This window comes from Dasypus novemcinctus, chromosome 6 (genome assembly GCF_030445035.2).
Source record: "Dasypus novemcinctus isolate mDasNov1 chromosome 6, mDasNov1.1.hap2, whole genome shotgun sequence".
In the NCBI taxonomy this organism is placed as follows: Eukaryota; Metazoa; Chordata; class Mammalia; order Cingulata; family Dasypodidae; genus Dasypus; species Dasypus novemcinctus.
Genome location: NC_080678.1, coordinates 66,054,039 through 66,064,286, shown reverse-complemented (window position 1 = coordinate 66,064,286; position 10,248 = coordinate 66,054,039). Strand labels below are relative to the sequence as shown.

At 36.7% G+C, this 10,248-nt stretch overlaps 1 pseudogene; it reads left to right on the top strand.

Annotated features, from left to right (window-relative positions):
* The first annotated feature begins 996 nt into the window (after positions 1-996).
* Positions 997-2,418, top strand: LOC101427795 (histone-lysine N-methyltransferase KMT5B-like; annotated as a pseudogene).
* The last annotated feature ends 7,830 nt before the right edge of the window (positions 2,419-10,248 follow it).

The following is a 10,248-nucleotide window of genomic DNA, read 5'->3' as shown; positions in this document are numbered from 1 at the left end:
TTATTTTACTTAAAATTTGAAACAAAAATAGAAATAGGGCATTTGAATAAAATTTTGTTTTATATTAGGGACATCCATTTGAGAAAAGGTCATGGAGCTCAAGTAAAGAAAGCTAAAAAAAAAAAAAAAGAGAGAGAGCTGAGTAAACACTTGGCCCAGCCCAACTCAGGGAAATGTTGACTAGAATAAGGGCTTAAACTCACACTAACAAAGTAACTCAGAAGCAAAGAAAACGCAGCCCTGACATATTGGCCCTGCCGTTGCCCAGATTGGAGTCTTCCCAAAGGGCAACAGCTTTGAATATAAAACCTAAAGTATTTTTTTTACCCTGTTAGAGTAGAGAGAGTAAGGAAGGGATTGTGAGAATTTTTGTGGTTCTGCCTATAGTTTTTCTTCATTCTTTACCTCTTTCTTTCTATTATCTTATTGAAGGCCTTCTGTGTGCTAGACTTTGTCTAGGAGTTGGAGTTATAGCAGAGAATACCTCTGCTCTCATGCAGCTTACATTCTAATGAAGGGAGTCAGAAAATAGATACATACATATACTACCAAACAGGATAATTTCAGATATTGGTAATAAAAATGAAATAGGCTGATGTGATAGCAATTGACAATGAGTGTTGTGTGTATCACTGCTTTAGATTAAGTAATCTGAGCAAGTTAATCTGAGGAACTAAACTTGAGTTAAAAACTTCAGAGTACAAAAGTATAACCATTAAGAAGATTCAAGTTGAAATTTTCCAAACAGAGGAAATAGCAAATGCAGAGACCCTGAACCAAGAATGAGTTTGAACCAGGGGTTGCAATGTGTCTGCAGGTGCCAGTGGTTGAATCTCTGTGAACTATGAGGTGAGGACGCCTGGGCACAGGGACAGCACCGTGCGGTGTGGAGACCCAGAGCTGATACTCTCCGTGTAGAGGAGAGAACACTGAAAATTTTCTCTAAGTTATTTGAAGAGAGTGACTAAATGCAACTGGATCAGACTATCTGTAGTTATGAAGATGTTGGGAGAATCTAAGAACATGAAGGTGAATGGCAGGAGAAATAGAAGCAAGTTGTCTAACAACCATCAGCAGAATCAATCAAAATTATAGCAAACAGGAAGGGACACCTTGAAGACTGGCAAAAGTGCATTTGAGAGGAGGTCAACCAGATAGTTTTATGCTATTCATTGGAACCATAACTGTTCCATGTCAGATCAAGTTACTGCTTCTGTACAAAACCAGGCAGAAATCCTTGCCTGGGTTAGGAGTTGGGAGAGAGCACAAGACTATGTGGACACATCCCTAACCTTCATTTTGTCTTACCCCTCAGTATTTGGTGGGAGCCTGAAGGAATTGAGAAATGTAGTAACCATGTAGTAATATTAATTCAGGATTTGAAGGACAGAGTCATTTGGTATGTACCTTCTTCTGGACTGTCTGGCAAGGAATTTTGTGAAACTGATGACCTTGCTACTAGTTTAGTTCTAGGTCCATATTTAGGTTTTCATAGAAACAAAATGAATGCTAGTGCCTTTCCCTCAAGGAGCTCAAGGCATTTTTCAAAATCTGACAGTTTTTCCTTACAACAATCCTGTGAGATTTTGGCTTATTAAACTATAGCAAGAAAAACTAAAGGAAGCAATTGAACATTTTTAGAAAGTTGAACACTTGGAGAAAGCCTTAAAATGTTTGACTTCAGGTGAATAGGCATTACACTATTTTCTTATCAAGAACAAAATTCAAGAGAAATTGTTCAAGGAACATATATATATTTGCTTGTGAATACTTGCAACTGACCGTGGATGTGAAGTACTGCCTTGTAATGAATAAGGGATACTCTTCAGAACAAAACAGAGTCAAAATAGTTATAATAAAAGAGTGGAAATGAAATGACAAAGCATAACTATTGGTGAGTTGTATTAGCGTACTTTCAGAAATTGAGGAGAACATTGATACTTAAGACTTGGAGCAAATGACTTCAGTGTCATGTATTCTGCAAAGAAAAATTGTGCTTGACTCTGTCTTGGTCACATGGTTCATAAACCATGACTGCATACCTAACTAAGTCTGTGTCAACTGGTTGAGTTGCAACGTGTGTGAGACTGGGAGATATTGAACCTGGAGAAGAAGTTTTTTGCTATTAATGAAGATGGATTCTTTGGAGAAAATGATGCGTTCTGAGAGCTATCCTTGTGAAAGACAGAGAACTGGCATTTTAAATCCAGAGTGGAACTGCCTGTTCCTACTCCTGTTATCAGTAGCAAAAATGGACTTGTAGAAACTGATAAATGTTTAAAGAGTCTTGAAAAGTTAAGTGACAGCAGCAAAAATTTTGACAGTTAATCTGACAGCTCTCGCACTGATGCAGATACCACTCAGGAAAAAACAATACAAATAAGTAAGGGAGGGGGATTTGATATACATACTTTTTAATTTAAATATTTCATACTTTTTGCTTTCCAAAGTATGCTTTAATAATTTTGAACTTTTAAACATTGAAAGAAACTCTGGCACTCATGAGCTTCAACAACTCTGAAAAATTTGAGAAATGATTTGAGTACAAAGGCAAAGTCTTTGTCCCACCTCCAAATTCAGTACCGTACTCTAGACTGACTTGTGTGTGTGTGTGTGTGTGTGTTTAACACCTGGTAACTGGATATAGAATTCTTCATCGTGTGTTCCAGGGTCATCCTATGTTTGAGGGAAACATTTCAGGGTGGTTGTGACTCTATAATGCTGTCGTCAGGCCCGCTGAGAAGACATAGGATGAGGTAGAATCATATAGGCACTATACAAGGTCTAGTGCCTAGTCTGTTATGAAAAAGTGATGCACTTGGGGAGTTCATAACTTTGGCCTTGAGGTTTTAACCTTTTTACTACTTACTTGTCTTTTTCAACATGAACTGACCCAATCCACCAAACTACCAGTTAATGGACTCAGAATTGTGGTAGAGGAACATTTTGTTGTATTGGCCATTACAGAAAATAACAATATGCCATTACAGAAATGTACAATTGAAATTGTACAGAAATGTACAATTACAGATATGTAACAATTGGCCATTACAGAAAATAATATGAAAAGGAGAAACAAGCTTTGAGATACCAGTTGTGTGTGTGGGCAAAATCAAACGGAAACAGGAAAAAGAGAAAGGAGAATAAACAAAGAAAAAGGAGAAAAAGCCTACATAGGCAAAAGAAAATACACCATGTTTGTGGAGCTTTGAAGTACTGGAAACTTTCTACTTGCTACTGTTTCTCATCTGTACAACACCAGTTTTCTCTAGTTGCCACTAAAGCAGTAGCCTCTATATTCTCACTTGTCTCTTATAGATATGAGAAAATGATAATATAAAGTTTTATCTTGGTAGATCCCCAAAGTATGCCTGTTTTGGTGCTGTGTGTCCAGATAAGACTTCTTATGATTTCTAGCACTTAGGTGCCGTCCAAGGAAATGATTATTTTAGGCTATTCTTACCTTCAGATGTTTTCAGCCCAACACTGGTGCTTCCTTACCTACAAAAAATCCTGAAGCAAAGAAAAGGTGTTTTTCCACACGGTAAATATCACTGTCATGAATTCCTGACAATCTACCTGCTGCTGGAAGTCAGAGGCCAGGTATGTAATCTCTGTAGCATAAAAACAATAGCGTGCCAAAGTGAACAAAAGAATACAGTTAGGCAATCACTTTATTGTTGATGGTTGGTTTTTACAAGAAATGCAGTGCAATGGAAAAAAAAGAATGAATTTAAGGGTCCAAGCAATAAGAAGAAGACCAGTGTGGCAGGAATATAGTGAAGCACACTTAGAGAAAAGCAAGTCAATAATCTATTTCCTTTGGTGAGAAAAATAGAACTCTCTGTGGGAATCACACCTTTACAGCAAGACCAATGGGATGGTTTAAAGAACTTGAGATGGTTAATAGAAGCAAGAAGCATTATAGCAGAGCATGATTTTGCTGTTCTTCAACTGTAAATCATGAAAAATCCTTCCCAATGAACAAAATTCTATACTCTTAAGTTGAGTTAGATCACAAGTTAACAGGCAGCATATAAATGTTTGATGCCTAAATTGTTGTATTTGTCATGCCAGAATGAACAGAATAATGCTTGTGAAACTTAATCATTCAGTAGGAAAGAATTCCTTGATGGCATGGTTGATATTTAATTTAACAGGTTAATTGAGGAATAACTCAGGCTTACATTTTAGAAAATCAATTTAGCATTCAATTTGTTAAGGCAAAAAAAATGAAAGGCAGTGTCTGGTTATGGGATGAGGAAAAACACAATGGGATTATGAAACTGCCTTATAGATTTCAGATATTTGGCAGGAAACACCAAAAGATAACACTGTCATCTCTTAAAAACAAAATTCTAAAAGAAAGCATGGATTAAAATAAGCATATTTTACATGAGTCTGACTCAATTTGTGAAGAAACATTAAATCCTCAAATTTCTTCATATATTTGAAGAAAGATGGGCTCGTGCCATGGAAAATGAGCCATAGATGGAATTACTGTTACACTGGGAAATCTTTCAGTTGAATTTCATATAATTTTCTTCAAGCTTTGATATAGCTTGCATTGACTATAGACTATGTAAATTCTAACATACACATCTTGTTTTCTCCCTTATAACTGTTTATATATATATCTTTATTTGGAATTATTGATGAAATTACAAAATTCTTTAATGAGAGAACATGTTATCTGTTTCTTTTTCATGATGTTCTATAGTCTAGTCCCAAGATAATATTATAAACTTGGTAAGCCAAAGGGATCATTTGCTTTGCCTTTGTGTTTTGTAATAAAATCACATAGAAGGGAGCAGATGTGACTCAAGCAGTTGAGAACATGCTTTCCATATGGGATGTCCTGGTTCAGTTCCTGCTGCCTCCTAGAAAAAAACAAACAAACAACAAGCAAAACAAATGAAAAAAACTAACTCAGGGGAGCCGGTGTGGCTCAGTGGTTGAGTGCCAGCTTCCCACATACAAGGTCCCAGGTTCAATGTCTGACCCCTGGTACCTAAAAAATAAAATAAAATAGAATCACATAAAAGATGGTTTTTCTAAAATATTTAATATATGCTACGAACTATAAAGCATCCTAATTTAAAAAATATAGTTGACACATGCTATAAATAAATATTAAATGTATACACAATGGCACAAAAATATATTGTGTCCTGTTGATTGGAAACATGAAGAGTTGCAGGAAAGACTTTACACTGAAGGCAATGACTGAGGAGACAGCAAAAGGCAGAAGGCATTTGCAAGATAGAAAAGGCAAGAGAAGGGGCATCAAGAAGAAATAATGCAAAGCACAGATGCATGAGAAAACACAGTATTATTTGTAATTAGAAAAAAATTAAATGTTTTTAAAAATCCAAGTAGAGGGGGCACATTTTTTCAATTTGATAATTAGGTCTTTTAACAAATAGTGAGATTTCCCTTTCCCCTCCTTTAGGATTATTCTTTGTATTTTTATTTGTCTTAAATAATGTGCTTACTTTAAAAAGTTCTCCTTTATAATAATAACACATAAAGCTATGACTTTGCCATGTTAGTGCCTATGCATACCTTTTGACATAGGTAATCTCAGGTTGTTTATTTAAGTTTTTATTCCTTTTATTATATTCTTAAATGGTTTCATTTTATTGTGATTTGCTATTGTGCCTTGTGTAATTTCAGTTTTGGAGAATTTTCTTAGCAAAAAAAAATATTGCTTATGAGCCTGCTCTTGCCTTCGTCCCCCCTGCCTGGATTAGCATGCAGGTAAACCTAGATATTTGTGATCTGTAATGGGAAATTGTAGTCTGTAAATCAGCCCTCTTTATCTCTTTTCAGACCCTTTCCTCTCTACCTGGGACCCATAATCTGTTATTTTCTCCCATTTCCCTTCTCTCCCTTCCTTAATGAATTATTGGCCTAACTAAACTGGCTTACACTTAAAATTCATTTTTTATTCCTTAGCCAAAACCTAGAGAAAATCAAGCAACAAAACTATTGGAAAAGGGAAAAAAAATTTCCTAAACTCTTTGACCCACCTAGCCCCCAGGGCATTCTTTTTGCAAGAGCTTTGAGGTAGGGGCTATATGTGGCAGATTAAAAGGCTGAGAAATAATATTCTTTCATAATTTTGTAACAGTCTCACAGCAATGCAAGGTGTTGGTGGGAGGCTGATGTATGGGACCCCTGTATGATGTTATGCACGTTTGCTTTGTAAATTCACAACTTTTCCTATACATTTATTATTTACATATGTTCATGTATAAATGATATTTAAAAAATAATAGGGTGGATTGGGGGAAAATACTTTGATGAGTAGAAATGTTCTGAGGATACTCTTCAATCATTATTTAATGTTTTGCAACAATGCAAGATATTGGTGGTAGGGTGAAGTATGAGAGCCCTGTGTGATGTTACATATGTTTGTTTTGTAAGTTCACAACTATTATTATAAACTTATTGTTTATGTATGTTTATGTATGGCTGATATACTTCAATAAGTTGAAAAAAAATCAATTTGCCCTGTAGCCCCCTAAATTAAACCTTTCACCAGCCTTAAAATAAGGGTGGCTAATAATCCAATTGTCAAATTTCGGTAAGTAAAGGAAAAGTCCTTGAAAGCTACAGAGAAATCTTTTCTAAATTATGATTAAAACAAATTAAACAATTATAATGTATTCTAGAACCTAGCAGTCAGTATACTTTTAAGATTATTCAGTTTTAGAATTTTATTAAAGAAAAGAGATTTAAGCCTCCTAAAGAAAAGAAAAAGAACATTCCCTGCATAAACTATAATGATTTCAATTTTATTTAGCTTGGGTGTTTATAGGATACCAATTAAATAAATTAACATATGTATTAAATCTTTAAGATGCTGAAAAGTGTAAGTTCATGTGTAGTGAAATTAAGCTAAAGAAGGAAATGTAGAGCTGCCCTCTCTTAAATGGATAAAGTAAACTTCGTTGGTTGCTAATTACAATATAACAAGCTTATTTGAATGTAAGGTAACTAGTCTATTGGTTATGGTTAACTATAAGAAGTTTGTAAAAGCATCTTGTAAACTGAAGCACTTATTTGTCTAATTTCAGGAAGCCATTATTTACTAGAAACCTAAATTGATAATGATAACAAAAAGTAGCTTCTTAATAGGGAAACCTGTTGGAAGCCACATCAGTCTCCATGTTTAAGTGGTGGTAAGGAAAGATAATTTTGATTCCATTTGGAATCTTAGATTTTCATAAAATAATTGAGAAAGTAGTTTTTCCTCTACTGCTAACCTAAAATACCTGTTAATTAATGTAATCATAGTAAAGGTGTAAAAGTAAAAAGCAAGAACTAAAAAGTTAAGTTCATTTGGTATGTTATACATTGCATTGGAATTTGTATTAGTCAGCCAAAGGGGTGCTGATACAAAATACCAGAAATCTGTTGGCTTTTATAAAGGGTATTTATTTGGGGTAGAAGCTTACAGTTACCAGGCAAAAAGCATAAATTAATTTCCTCACCAAGTCTGTTGCCACATGTTGGAGCAGGATGGCTGCTGATGTCTGTGAAGAGTTCAGGCTTCTTGGGTTCCTCTCTCCACAGGGCTTATTTCTCTCCAGGCTCAGCGGCTCTGCTCCTCTGTGTGCTTAAATCCTGGGCTCCAGATCAAAACTCCCAACTCTGTCCTTTGCCATGTCTTTTCTTTGTGAGTCCCTGCCCCTTGGCGGGTGGACTCAACACTCTACTGACATGGCCCAATCAAAGTCCTAATAATAATTTAATCAGTTAAAGTGATATCCTCAACAGACCAGTTTAAAAACATAATCCAATAACTATTGTTGGAATTCATAAACAATGCCAAACTTCTACAGAAGTGTTTAGAAAGTATATGAAAATCAAAAGATATAGACTTCAGTGTTGTCAAACTTTCTTGTACATTCAAACCAGGCCTTTAATACACTGCATTTTGCCTCTCCATTTGAATTACTGGCTAGGTTGATCACTGATCTCTAAAACAATAAAGGTATCTACTTCATCTCTGGTTGTGTTCTGGAAGTAGGTAGAGACTATGTTGCAGTTTCAAACTCTTGCAGCAGCCAGCGATGGCTCAATATGGCCAGATGCACAATGGATCTTGCCTCCAGACTGGCTGTGTTTCATAGTGCTGAAGGGTACTATACACCAGGCTGGTGAAATACTGGAGCCTACTTTCCTAGCTTCTCTCTAAGGTCAATGGTGCTGCAGCATGCTGACTGTGCGAAGGGCATACCAACAACTACCAGAGTGGAGCAACAACTACCAGAGTGATGTAAACAGAACTTAAACACAATTGACATTATGGCCTGCCCCCATGGAGAGAGAGCAGGTATGGTATTGCAAACCTGGAGCTTAGAGCTATTAATTGCAGCTCAAAGAGGAACTTGTGCATTGATTAGCATTCAGTACTCTATCTATATACCTGTTGATTGTGATGATATCTTTTCTATTCTAGATCATAGGCAGAGGGATATTAACATGTTAAAAGTCCTGGTAAACTTAATACATTTTCTAAGTAGTTAATGAACATGACTGTAAGATAAAGGAATGGCTCTCTTAAGTATTGTCTTTATTTTGCTTGCCATATGTTTGTCTTGTTGTTGCCTATATTGTCTTTGTGAGTTTATGTCTAGGGCAGTGCCTCTCTTCATACCTTTCCTAGCTGTCCTAAGTGTTACCACTGCTGTGGGACCAAACTCAGCAGGTCCACCACAATCTCTCCCTAGAATTAACCAACAGCATAAAAGAGCTCAAGGAAGAATGCTGTTTCTCATCAACTTTGGGAGAATGCAGCCACTGAAGGCACCCGGCCTTTCTCACTCTCATGGTCCAGTATGTCATGCCTGGCCCCCTTATTGGACCTGCTCACCACCATCTTCTTTGTCCTTTTAGCAGGACCATGTATCTTCAAAATTCTAATTAAGATGATTTCTTACAAGATCAATGCCTTATTAGTTATGCAGGAATTTCATCTAGTTCCAACCAGGTACTGGACCCATCTTCCCTCAACCTCAATAGAATAACCAGAGAGGTTTATGCTCTGTCATGCAGGGACTACCACCCTGACCAGCAGGTAGTAACTACAGAAGAATGACCATTGCCTGTAGCACTCCTTTAAGAATAAGGGCATGAACTCTTTGAGGGGGCAGTTGAGGCAGATTAGTATAGTGAAAAGGAGGAGGCACCTGGCCCAGCAGACAACATGGCTACAAGACCCTGCCGAGACCTTGAAGTCCCAGTTGGGACTCTTTTCCGGGCCAAGGGGCAGCCCCAGATATTCCAAACTGGTCTCACCATTGCCCCCAACATTGGTAGGGTAACCAATGACAGCTGGAGCCCCTCTCCTTAGCATTAGCAAAGGGAGGAATAATTAATAATTTAAAAGGTGACCACACAAGGCAGAGCTCATTCTCTCTGCCTAGAGGAGCCGGCACCAAATTTCACTGTCTGTTTCTGAACTCTCCTTTTTTTCAGTGAGCTCTGTTCTTTTCTTCTCCTGATAAATTCTTTTTACTGGCCTAAAAAAAAATGGCTTATGATCAATTTTTGAAACATTAAATGGGAATAATTTCATTGAAAAGCTAAGAATTATTTATGTTTCTTTCAGTATTGATATTTTATAATTCTCATTCTCTAAGAATCATCTTTGTTTCTGAAAATAAAAGAGAATCATTTGTTAATGTTCAACTTCTCATCAGATTTAATGGACTACAAATTTCACTTTAATACTTAGCATTAGGCAAACAAACTCAGAGAATCAAGGACTTCCAGACCATTGCACATGCCCGCATTCATGTAGTTTGTTTTAATTTTTAAAATGATGATTAGTGTTGAAAAACAAACAAACATTTTAAACCATTACTAATACTGTTAAAAAAATAGAGAGTTAATGTAGTATTTCTCTTTCCTGCCTCCCCAGTTGTTAACAGAAGGCTCTAGGTTTTGGGCTTCTAGGTTCTTGGCTGTGTCACAAAAAGGAATTTAAGTACATACCATAGGTAGGCAAGGGAGCAAAGAGTTTATTGAGAAAGAAGAAAAGAAAAACAGTACACAAACTCAGACATGGGTGTGGGCATGCTACAGGGTAAGACAGCACCAGGAGCCCTAGGTTAGGCCTTTTTCAAGCCTTTCCACTTCCCCTTCCCTAATGCTGGGAAGGGACCTTAGCTGTTTGCTGTTCTGATTGGTTGCCTGATGATCCCCACCTGTTAGCTCTCAGGGGACCAATGATGA